Below are 10,247 nucleotides of genomic sequence, written 5' to 3'. Positions count from 1 at the left end.
AGTATGAATAATGGACCAAGTGAGATATGCCTACCCCTGTTGCTTTTATTGTTTTGTGTCTTGTAGAAATCAAATATTTCTGGGGCTCAGCCAAAGCAGATGCAGGTCGAGGTGATGAGATGGATCGATTGAATACATCTCTAATAATAACTGCAGATTTCCAAAACCGTTGCATTTGTCTGAGCGCTGCTAGCTGCCAATCTAGAAACAGCTGAGTGTACTCCTGCAGTCCTTCCCAAGCAATTGGCCATACTGCCCATTCAAAACATCTTGGGTCTGCTAGTTTTTTACTAAATTCAGGTTCAGGCTACTAGGACTTGCTCTGGTATATTTTAAGCCATAACACTCCTTGTACTGCCCACACAGTATCTAACGTGGTGAATGTAAGGGCTTGGGCTATCCTCCTGACCTGACACCCTGTGTAGAGCATGGCTCTGGCTGTGATCAGGCTGCTCAAGGGACTTCCCTGAGGACCCCTCAGATGGCACACACGGTGCACGAGTGCTTTACCAACTAAAGGAGGAGCAAGAACACAAAACTAATCAAATCACCCTGGATGCACCCTGCAGAGCCAGGAGACGAGCCACACATCTTTTGGTCTCTCCCAGTGTGCTTGCAGCAGCACATCTGTATATCTAAGCAGAGGACAAAGTGTTGGAGTTGTAGCTCAGCTCTAATTGCATATTGCTGCTGGTAAATTCTATACAGTTTACACAGTTTAATGCAAAACTGGATGTACTTTGGGCCCTGCTGGGTGAGTTAAGCAGATGTTTATCATGTTGCTTTAACAAGCAGGTTAATATTTCTTGTCAATACATAATCATTCCTGTGCAGCAAAGAGTATTTCAACAAGTTTGTGTACAAGTCAAGACTCTTCCGAATCTTGAATCTTCAGGGGGTGTTTAGTTATCATTAAATTATTTCTTACAAGGGAAACATCTTGAGGATACTGTCAACATTTACAGTTATCTTTTGCTGCCTCATTGCTTTTTTCATTTTGAATAATGATAATTTCTGCTACAACTTAAAGTTGACACTCAATTTTCATATTTCATTGGATATTTTAGACAGCTTTATTGCAGTTATTTTTCCTTCTGTCCTGAGAGAATTAATTCAATCTATTGTCACACACCAGTCCCACACCATTAGTAAACTCTTCATCAGGTTTGCAATCCAGCATGCTTCTCCTCCATATATCACTTGCCTCTTTCCACTGGGCAATAAAAAGGAATATCTGACTGATACGTCCTATCTATACTATTTGAGTTACTGCTCTGTTACTCAGAGCAAGTGGTCACTTCTCACTGTCCTGGTGCTCTTCAACTAAATTGGGGTGCAGAAGGCACTGGGAGAGCTGAACTTGAATGCAAGGCTGAGGAATTTATGGTGGATGTGCTTAACTATAGGAAAGAGTGGAAGAATTTGAAGAGGGCAGTGGTGTATCAGATTGATGGGCAGGGGAGATTGTTTTGATAGTTGCCTTTTGGGTAGACTAGAGATCAGTAGTATTGATTAAGAGCAAGTGAGGACACAGAGGAAGAGACTGCATTGATGTAGCTAGAAATGTATTGGGGTGACAAGTTTTCTACTACAGTATTCCCTATAAGATGGTATCCTGCTTTAAATCATGTAGCAAGATTGCCAAAATACAAGATTTCCAATTTAAGAGAAACTTTGATTTCACTCAAGCTTAGCAGAGCTCCATTTATAAGATCCTTATAAAATGGATTTTTTTTCTTTTTAGGATGCTGATTCATGGTGCATTCAGTAAGGATGGAACTTAGCAGCTTGGGGCAGTTTGACTTCTTGTCTTGTTGAGAAGGACATCTGAGGTCGATGGCTGCATTTGGCTTTGTCATGTACCCGGCTTTGGATGATACTCTCCACAGCTTATGAACTCCTTTTTCCATACCTCTTTTCCTGTTTCTGGGTGAAGTGCCTCAAGTCAGTGGAGCTTTGAGCTGATTACAGAATTTACAGCCTCTGAAATCTGCCTCTAGGACTCTGAAAGTCTTGGTCAAAGCCAGGACTTTGGGACTTCAAGGTACCGAGCTTCAGAACAAGATGGATGCAAGTCCAAGTTTAGTGAATCGCAAATTTTGAGTTATTTGCAGAGATATATCTGGGCAGTCGTAATCTTGACAGTGCTGCTTTGTACTACAGTCTACCACTGTAACTTGCTTTGAGACGTGTAGCTTTTTTCTAGAACCATATTTAGATACCAACAGCGTCTGCTTTTGTCAGTCATCTGTGTATAAGTACTACAATACTCATAAATTAACCAGAGTTAATTTATAAATATTTTTATATATGCACAAGTAGTTTGATACCTCCAGCTGGGAATATCTTCAGACTTAAAATTGTTTTCCCATGCTGCATGCTAAATTGCAAATCAAAGCCACTGCTTCATTGTCATATTTAAAGACATCTCCCCCTTTCTAGTGCCATGAACCAAATAGTGCACATGGACTAAAACTTGATTCAATTGACCAGGCATAAGACTGTGAAAATAATTTTAAACCAAATGCAGTCAAGGGTGAAGTTCGGCAGATGTAACACTTCTGAGTCCAAACTTTTCTCCGTAATGTTTCACTCCTGAGTGCAATCTGCAGTAAAGAATAATGAGGTGTCAGTTTTACCCACTCTATGCAAACTAATGAAGGATATTAAAGATGTAGCATGGTTAATACAATGATTTCAGTTTTACATTTCCCTAACCCCCCGTCCATCTTGCTTATTTGCTTTCCAGCTAAATACTGTAAATGAAAGCAATAATGACTGATAAGAGTAAACACACTTTGCAACGTGCAAAGCAAACACTGACAAACCAGAGCAGTATAGCAGCAATAAAGGTCACTTGTTCTCTAGAGGCCGTAAAAAAGACAGTTACCTTTAGTGAACCCCAAAGTGTCTTCTATTCTGATTACTGTTAGCAAGTGAAACAAAATTATTCCTTTTTTCAAGTTTCGTGGTGCAGAATGCTGCTGAAATATAACCAGGGGAACGCAAAGTCAGAATTAGTCAGTGACAAATAAAATGAATAAATTACTGTTAGGACTGGCCTGGAAAATATCATCTATTTCCTTTTTCATTACCAGAAATAAGTTTGTGTTTGAATATTTCTTCTGCTTTCTAAACACTTTTCTTGGACATGTAGGTGGGGATATTCAGAAACGTTTTTGGAGAATTCCATGTGTTTTTTGTTTTTGGTGGTGTTTTTTTGGGGGGGAAGGGAATTCCCATTTGAGCTGACCTTCTGGGAGATCACTGGATAATCATCAAGTTGAGAGCTTAAATTGGAGGAATAAATTGGTTCCTTCAGGTTCATCTAGATTTGTTTAATAGGTTCAGGATCTATTTGCCTACTTGTTATTAATTCTTGAATGTGCAGATATTTTGCAAATTTGAATTATATACTATACAGAAGCACGCAAACTTTGAAATGTCCAAGAGACCTACTCTGAATATATGTAAAGCATCTCTCTCTAGAAAACACTTTTTTCCTATGGCTTTTGCAAAGCACCTGGAAGATCAAAAATGGCTGAAAGAAATATGTTACAGGAGTGGTGCTTTTGTTGCAGTGTGCCATTCTTTCTTTAACTTCACACCATGATAAAATATTCTTTTCATATCCTCTGTACATGTTAAATTAATAACTCATCTAGATTTAAGTGGATTTTTTCAAAAATTTTTAGAACTGAAATAGCCATATTTACTTGTAGAAATATTAAAATAAGGAAAATACTCTCATTTAATTTTAGTCATGTTGAAATTAAAGGCAAATGTGTTGGTATAGATCTAAGGAAGGATTTACAGGAGGAAATAATTGCAGTTCTGTATCATTACTCAGACTGTATCACAAAATTAAGCTATTTTAACAGGATTTCTGTAATGAAACTAAAAAGAGAATTCTTGGGAAATATTTCCTAGAAAAATGGATACCTGCCTACGCTTAAATTGGTGATTGTTTTGTTTTGTTGTTGAATCCATATTTAAGAGTTTAATGCACAAATAACATAAATAGAGGTTTGTAGTTTAATACTTTCTAGGAAAATATCTTGAAGGAGTTTTGCCTGAATTCAATATTCACAGCTCCGAGAGGGGCAAATGCAATTTCTCAGGACAGTGTCACTGCTATAGTCAAGGAAAAAATGCAGGCAGAGAACAGGCAGCAGTATCTGGAAGGTCAGGAACAAATTAAATAAAAGATTGGAGCTGTCACTGTTGTAGATTGTTATGTGGAAGAGACAGGTGTGTGTAAAAATATTGCACTGATATAAGGACATTATTGCTGCTGGTTGTAGCTGTGATTTACATGCTGATGGTGATATCTGTGGTTCTTGTAGCACGTAAATGATTTTCATAACAAATCTGCTTAGCAAGGTAAAAAAAAGCATTCCTTAAATGTCTTTTAGCATACACGACCTCCCCAATTGCACCTGTATCGCGCGCTGTAGATACTACTCAAAGCGGTTTATTTTACCGGTGTGGCCGAAAAGAGCAGGGTGTGAGGAAGCCAAGTGAGCAGCAGGAGCCATGGCAATTCAGTGAAACAATTCAGTTTCCTAATGATATTGTTTTCTTTTGATACAGCTTTACATGTAAAACCGCAATGCATGCTCTGCCCAGATCTGGAGTTGATTGCTCTGATGTTTACTACAGTTTTCACTGTTTGTTCGTAAAGGGTTTGCTATTCTAATGCAGAATATCAGAAAATACTCCTTCCTTTGGGGAAAAAATAAGTCACTATAGCGTTCTAAATATAATGAAATATTCTACAAAACAAAAATGAGGAATGGATTAATACCCATGCTTAAATATGAATTGTTTAATGTTTGGTAGAAGTGTTGTTTAATTTCACTTAGAAAAATTGAACAGTGCTAGTCAGGCTGGTACGTCCTTACAGTAAAAATAACAGCATGGAGGCACCTTTGCTGCCCCAGTGTCAATAAAATGGCAGTAAAATAGCACAGACCTGCCTCATGGCAGAACATGTACGTCTAGCATGATCTCGTTAGTTCAAGGGTATGCACGTGCTCTTAGATGTCAACGTAGACAGAATGGAGATAAGGAGTTAAGGAGTCATATACGTTAGATGGTGAAACCAGTAACTCCGCCTTTGAGGGGATTAATGAGATTTGCTCTGTGAAAGAACTTTCTATATTGTCATCTGAACTGTGGAAATCTGGATATCTATTTTCTCTGTTTCACATCAGTGACGTTTTATGGAAGAAATACGTCTGAATATGTGTGTATATATATGCATGATTATGCAAAGGAAAACTAAATTACAGCTTACAGCTGCACAAACTGCTACAATGGAAGGATCAAAAAGCGGTGGTATGGTTTCAGAAAGAACTTGCTGTAATAAAATATGAACAGAAAAATCAATATGCAATATGCAGGTTTTATGGGAATTGGTTTTACAATGGGTTTAGAGAGATTAGTGCAATCTGGACAGTGTTGACTGTAGTGTCTGTTTTGTGGTATGAGGAAAGGCATTTACTGGATTTACTGCACACAAAGATTTCATAACAGTTACAGCACTAAAACCGAAACACTTGCGATGCCTGTGGGTGTGTGTCGTGCACATCCCATATGACGGAGCACGGTGGACATCCTGCGGCTGGTGCTGCTTCCAGTCCTCCCATGCAGGCTTTCCAGCTTGGGTCCTTTAGCAGAAGACTCTGCAAGGTGAATTTCACTTCTCCACATTGCCAAAGAAGTCGGTTTGTCCAAGTTTTCTACTATTTTTTTTTCCAGATATCCCCTGTAGCCATATCAGTTTGGGTTTCTTAGTGGGAGCACTCTTCCATCTCTGGTTGCATCTGCACTCTTGAAGGTTGTTGAAGAGGCAGTGAGAGGGACAGCATGTGAAGGATTTATATAAAAGAACACTGACACCCTTTAATTTATTACAAGCAGCTTTAATAACAGTGTAGGTATCAGAAGCTGAACTGAAGCTTTTGTAAGAAGTAAGGAGATGAAATGTAATAGGCTGTATACATGGTTGAAATATCATAGCTACTTAAAGTACAGCACTTACACTCAGAGTGCTCTCTAATCCATTTTAAATTGAATATGAATAGTTCAGTGATAATGCCATTTTTTTTTTTCATCAGTGTGTTGTTTTTCTAAAACACAATCATGGATCTTAAAAGCCCCACACTTCTGCCTCAGCCTGTTCTGGCATGGTTTTATATTTGCTACGCATATGTATTTGCTGGTAATATGTTTTAGACTTTGTAACAGCACAGGGGTTGATATATTGAATAAACATTTCAGTCTGGGGCTTACCAGGAGGTGTAGAAAGGGCTTCAGTCTTGCCATTCGCTCCCATTTCCATCTCCCTGCTGCAAGCAGGTGCCGAGGGGGATGCATCCCAGGGGACAGACTCTAGCTGGACCCACCTGAGTGCTGGGGGCTAGGTCCTGTGCGTGATGCATCCACTCCTAACACAACCTGTTGGGTTCATTGGATTAAGTCCACCCCAGAAATTTCAAAACAAGACATTAAAATGCCACAGCAGGGAGAAAGGAAAGACCAGGGTAAACCTAACACGGTTTGTAAGCCCTGCAATGCAACAGCTGATGCCCCTTGAAAAGCCTTGCCGGTTATTAATTTATGCTTGAATGTTACTGGTTACATCAAGAGAAGTAAACCTTTGGCCCCTGTTGGTGGCCTAAGTGTGCATGCACACACAAAAAAGTGAGTGGCAGACTGCCATTTTACTACCGTTAAAAGGAATCTCAGTATTTTCTCAAACCAAGATAAGCACAGTACTATTTTTTAAAGGGTTTTCAAAGTCAGGAGGAGTTCACTGAAGGAAAAGGGGAATGAAGGTACGGTTATTTACACCAAAATCTACTTGGGCAAAAAGAGACATTGTTTTTCATGCCATCATATTTTTAATAATTATTAGAGATGTTGGTTTTCATTTTGTCAGCAGAGGCCAAAAAAAAAAAAAAAAGTGGTTGTAAAACTCTTCTGTCAGTGATGCCTTCGATGGAAACAAGCTAGTAAGTGAAAACAGAAATTCTGCTTCTGGAAGTGCTCTTGTGCAAGCAGTGCCGCATCCTGTTCATTTTTTGGAAGCGGGTCTTTATCCATCCCCGTGAAATGCCCAGGGTTGCTGAGATTTATTAGCAAGGTGAGCTGGCTCCAGTCATGTGAAATGTTATTAATGGCTTTGTGACAATTCACATAAATTGCATCATGTGAACTTCCATTATCACGCTCATCTGTAACCTCCTAAAAATGTCAAGGTTGTTAGTTATTTATATTCTTCCTCTTATTTCAGTGACCTCAAATTATATCATTGCTTTTCATTTCACAACTGTTTTTGCCCTTCACAATAGTTTCTATTATTTTATTTGTCACGGAAGTCAAGCAGATTAGTAAAGCAATATTCTCAGCCAGCCTTAAAGCCTCGTCAGGTTTAAACTGCTTGTTTCTCTGTAAACCAGCTGTACATTTAAAACAGCTCCTGTAAAGCAGCTTACATACCTGTGTTTACAGCTTTTGGGCAGCTTAGCCCAGCAGAATTCATTTCATACTGTTGACATTGAACAGGCAGAGCAAGAGCCGGAATAGAATGGGATCTAAAAATAAGGCTCTGGCGAGGTACCTGCACACGGGAGGTGCTCAGTGGCTTTCACCAAACTGGTTTCAGAGTATCTGAAGTTTCAGAGTATCTGAACAATGACTGTAAACACAATGCAGTGAGGACAAAACGAGTTCTTCCCTTATTAAGGTCTTGAGTGAGCGATACTGAAAGCAAATGTGAGCGGGATTCCTAATGCACGAGAAGGAAATGTGCTCTCAGGGGCAGTGAGAATGGCAACCTGGACGGTGGCTCGATGGGTGTGAACGGTCTGAGTCGTCGTGCTTGTGGTAGCAGCTATCACACAGTCGTCATACAGGATGTCAAAGGAATGGCCTTACGTAACAACTCTGCCTTGAATCGTACTTAATCAATTCCAGCCTTTTCCCGTGTATAATTTATACGGCAAATAATTTTTGCATGGCTAACAACTAAATGGTGCTATGGATCAAATAAAGTATTAAACATGAATACTAATCAAATAATGAATGCTGCTACAAGTTTTTATCAATGCTGGAGGAGTGATGGTGGATATCGGAATAGATTTACGGCTGCTTGATGTCCAGACGGCAGGACAAACAAAGTGCATATATGACCCGAGGAAACTGTAATAATGCCTAAATATTTGTAGTCTTTGTGTATACTTTGGTAATAATTTTATGTGAGTCACCTGCAATTGTAGTGTGACACACATAAACGTTCATGGTATTGGGACGTTGTTCTTAATCTTTTCCAAATAGATGCTGGGAGGTATAAAATTCACTCCATCTTTAGACAGCATTCCTTTAAAGAAAAGTTTGAAAGAAAAATGAAGTAGACGAGTTTCCTCAAAGTCATTCCCCAGGGAAATGTTCAGGAGCGTTAAGCTGTGCAAAGCAAGCACAGCTAGAGTAGTTCCTTACACCTGTTTCTAAAAGTATTTCTGCTGTAACATTTCTCAGCAGCAGAGGTACCGCTAACATCACGTTTAAATTCAGTGCTGTAAGATTGGCTGCATTTGGTTGGGAAATTGATCCTGGTACCCCCAAGGGCTTTGAGGAGCAAAATATTTTGGAGTGAGGGAAAGCTGGAAGTGCTTCCTTCCGAAGGAAAATAGGCCCAGTCCTGCCTGTATCTTGTGCTTCTGCTTTCGTGTCGTGAAGATCCAAGGTAAGAGGAAGTTAGATGGGAATGCAGTTTTGGATGTAACTCTCCTGACTGTCTCTTCTGAGAGCTTTGGCAGGAGCAGCATCCTCCTTTTCCTCCTCCATGCCTCATTTTTGGGTGGGGGATCACCAGTCCCCTCCCAACTTGCCCATCTTCCCTGGCACCTGGCTGTCCTGTGCCTCTTGTGCCATCGCTGAGACATGATGCGATGTGGGCTCCCCTCCCTTCTCATTCACTTCTGCTTTGTCTGAGAACCAAACCACAATTAAGTGCAGGCAGCTGCCAAAGTGTGCCAAAATTTATTTTACAGGCCTTGCCCAGCTCCCGGCCCCCTGGGCTGCTGAGAAGCAGCGCGGCCAACACGCGAGCGAGCCAGCAGGCACGGCACCTGGCACACCCCGGGGTGCCAGGGGGACAAAAGGATCTTCCCCAGCATCCCCAAAAGCTGACCGGCAAGGTGTCCGCAGCAGGGTCCCGAGCAGCACCACGCTCCCATCGTGGCTGGCACCGTACAAACACAAAAGGAGGAACAGCTCTGCTCCACGAGAGGCTGTAGCCAAAATAAAGCACATAAGGGACAAGAATGAGAAAGGAGCGGGAGGTGAAATGTTTTGACCAACTCAAAGCAGGCGCTTGGCAAGGCAAAATACAGAAATTAAGGTTTCAAGCTGTGTCCTATAGACCATGTTATTTTTCCTGTTGATAACACTAACAAATACTTAGGAAAACAAGTTACATTATTTAAAAATAAAAAAAAAAAAAAAGAAAGAAAAAAAAAGAAAAAGAAAGCTTTATTTGCTTTTGCTTCCAAGATATAAAATTGGGGAATTGTTCTAATCCTATTAAAAATGCTTCGTGGACTTTTAATAAGAACTTTTGTCTTATTTTCCAAAAAAAAAACCAAACCAAAACAAAAAAACCTAAATGCAACAGTGCTTCAGAAGAAGTTGGTGAAATAGGTAGCCAATCTCCAGGAAAGACACAACTTCTCCATGGACTTGTACTGCCTAACTAGATGAACGCTTCTGCTGATTGCATAGTTTCCTTAATTTGAGTTGGTAACATTATTCTACAGCTTTTGTACAAGTAATCTTTAAGAATTTAAGGCTAAAACTGGGATGTATTTAATATCTTGTATGATAACATGTATTGTCTCTATTAAATTTAAAGAATTTAGTGCAATTTGAGTAAAAATAGAGAATTAATTCTGAGATAAAATTACATTTCAAAAATAATTTTTTACATTTTTAAAAATAGGAGTATTAATTTTTAGGGTGGACTTGCTAAACCATGGAGAATTCACTTTTTAACATCTGGTATCTCAAGATATTCAGTTGAATAGTTAAACCAAGTGCTCTGGCAAAGAGTTCAGCTTTGGGCTCCTTGCACCAGCGACAGGCTCTTCAGCTGTTCTAAGAGAAGGCTGATGTTTGTGCTCCTTATCCAAGGTTAATTCCTGTCCCCTCCTTGGAGGGGCCTCAGCATGATGTAGAGAAAT

The sequence above is a fragment of the Anser anser genome, assembly GCF_964211835.1.
Source record: "Anser anser genome assembly, chromosome: 9".
In the NCBI taxonomy this organism is placed as follows: domain Eukaryota; kingdom Metazoa; phylum Chordata; class Aves; order Anseriformes; family Anatidae; genus Anser; species Anser anser.
Note: the sequence above shows the minus strand (reverse complement) of the source record.